Genomic DNA, 2,878 nt, shown 5'->3' with positions numbered 1-2,878 from the left:
GATAATACTCCTCATGACTGGTTTTCATTATTTTAATTGGATATTTTCATGAAGAGAAGCTCTTGACTATGTATTTGGTTAATTTTGATTTTTTTTCACAGGTAATGCTTTTGACATTCTATTTAAGAAAACCTTATCTGAAATGACTACAAGTTTATAAAGATATTCTTTACGTTTATTCTGTAAGCTTTATTGTTATACATTTCTGTTTTAAGTTTACCAAACTTCTGAAATTAATTTTTGTGTGCAGTATGAGTCAAAAATTAAGGTTCATAATTTTCAAACAAGGATAGCCAATATATCCAGTGCAAACTACTGAAACTGAAATGAAATGGTAACTGTTGTAAATTAGGTGACCATATTTTCAGGCTTTTGTTTCTGTATTCTCTATTCTGTTCCATTTGGTTGTCTATCCTTACATCCATAACTACATTGTTTTAGTTATTATAGCTTCATTATATGTCAGCAAACCTGGTCCTATAAATTCCCCAATTCTTTTCATATTTAAGTTTACCCTTTACATTTTAGAATCAGTTGCTCAAATCCCAGATTTTTACAAAATCTTTATTGGGATTATTTTCCCCCAGTAGACAGACAATATAGATTGAACTCTGTTCAGAGTGGGTTTTAAGCATTGTTCAGACTTGCATGTCTGTATTTCCTCTTACAGCTAAGAGATAGTCCATACAAGATGTACCCATTTTGTGTCTCTATTGAATATCCGAGATATTTCCCAGGTTCCCTACAGCTTCATGTGCTCTGGATCTCATCCTCTGTCTTAAAAGTAGCTCATGGCTGCTAAATATTTTGTCTCACCCTTAGCTTCCCCACTACTACCTTCTGTTGGAATTCTTGGTTCTCTTATAGCAGAGCCTCATCTATTACTCTACCCTGCCTTGCCTTGGCTATCACTTTCGCCTCATGTTGGAGCTGATAAAAAATGACTGGAAAGAACACCCCTTAGTCAAATGATGAAAACTTGCTACACATTTTAATGAGTGGCTGGTCTGTGGACCTTGCTTCCCTATATAATCCAATTTTCCCTATTTCTATGTTTATGTCTATCAGTTTCTGGGCATCAGGAATAGCAGGAAATGATACAATTATGGCTCCCATGTCCCCTAAAACTAGAAGTGCAAGAGAAGCTATAAAAAAATGGAAGTATTGAATTTTCTGTTTTTAATAAAAGAAAAGGGGCATAAGAAGCATACAGCATCCAGAACAAGCTTGGGATAGGGAGGAGCAAACAATCAGTGATGAGGATGAAAAAAAGATTTTCCTGGCTGAAAGAGATAAATGTACAAGAGAAAATAAAACAAAAACAAAACAAAACAAACAAACAAACAAAAACACACTCTCTACCAAGCAGTATAAAGAGAAACATGAAATGCAAATGGATCACAGACCTGGGTCTGTTGTGTTGATGAAAGGAATCAACATTTTTACTTTGTTAATTTTTTTGACATACAGGAAGAATCTCCTTGCTACCTCTGGTTCACAGGCTGGGCTTCTACCAACCGTCTTATCCCTTGCAGCTTCCTGAGGTGTCACAGTGCAAATGCTTAAAGCATGACATATGCGTGTGAAGACCCAACCCCTTTCTGGATACAAACCAATTTAGTTTGGAGGTTACAAACCCTATCATGCCTCATTCTCTGCATTCTGTGACCCTGCTACTCAAATCTTCACAGAGTGCATCATTTTCTGCAGGACTGTAGACACATGAGCCAACTGCTCTGTTTAATATCTGCCCACCAGTGAATAAAGTCCTTGATAAGGAGACTGCTCATGGGGAGCTTACTAACTGTATACTGTACCTGAAGACTACAAACCAACTTAGTCAAAGACCGTTACTGGAGAAATCCTCTTGACAGCATGTGGAAGTGAGAGACTACGTTTAAAATTGGAGATCCTGGGACACTTGGGTGGCTCGGTTAGTGAAGTGTCTGACTCTTGGTTTTGGCTCAGGTCATGATCTTGTGGTGTTAAGACTGAGCCCCACGTGGGTCTCCGCACTCAGAGCCGAGTCTGCTTCAGATTCTTTTTCCCTCTGCTTCTCTCCCCACTTGCACTCTCTCTCTCTCCCCATCTCTAAAAGAAGTAAGCAAATAAAATCTAAAATCAGAGACCCTAAACCCCAAAGAAAGACTAAAAGGAATCTTTGAGGAAAAAAGGCTTCTAGCAAGGAAATTCAAGATTCTTATACCCTTAGCTTTAAAGTTCATTTTGGAAGTTAAAAGAAATATAATTTTTTGTAGAATTATTCTTATTTTATTATGTTAATCACCATACATTACATCATTAGTTTTAATATTCAAATGTTATTGATAAATATTAACTTTTTATGTTAGCTTTTATTGCATGCATTAAGCAGTAGGATTAAGGTTTTATTTTATTTTATTTTATTTTTTTAAAGATTTTATTTATTTATTTGACACAGAGAGACAGCGAGAGAGGGAACACAAGCAGGGGGAGTGGGAGAGGGAGAAGCAGGCCTCCCGCGGAGCAGGGAACCCGATGTGGGGCTCGATCCCAGGACCCCGGGATCATGACCTGAGCCAAAGGCAGATGCTTAACGACTGAGCCACCCAGGCGCCCCTAAGGTTTTAAATCAATATTTTGTTTTTATTATTTTCAGATTAGATATTCAGATATGAAGATAACTCAAAACTTTTTTTAAAGCACCTCAGATAACTTGAATGAGAATTTTAGATCCCTACAACCTAATTAAAAACTGAGAATACAATTGAATTAACGTGTTTCCTTCCAAATGGGAAATTAAGGCTAACTTAATAGCAATTATCTCCTGGTATTGTGACCAATGGCATTAGGCAAAACTATATTACTTTAACAATTTAAGATTATTAGCAGGCTCTAG

General features: G+C 36.8%; 1 pseudogene; it reads left to right on the top strand.

The window, feature by feature from the left end:
• Positions 1-791: 791 nt before the first annotated feature.
• LOC110571163 lies at positions 792-2,657 on the top strand (annotated as a pseudogene).
• Positions 2,658-2,878: the final 221 nt, after the last annotated feature.

This window comes from Neomonachus schauinslandi, chromosome 1 (assembly GCF_002201575.2).
Source record: "Neomonachus schauinslandi chromosome 1, ASM220157v2, whole genome shotgun sequence".
NCBI classification, from domain to species: domain Eukaryota; kingdom Metazoa; phylum Chordata; class Mammalia; order Carnivora; family Phocidae; genus Neomonachus; species Neomonachus schauinslandi.
Note: the sequence above shows the minus strand (reverse complement) of the source record. Positions and strands in the feature narration are given on the sequence as shown.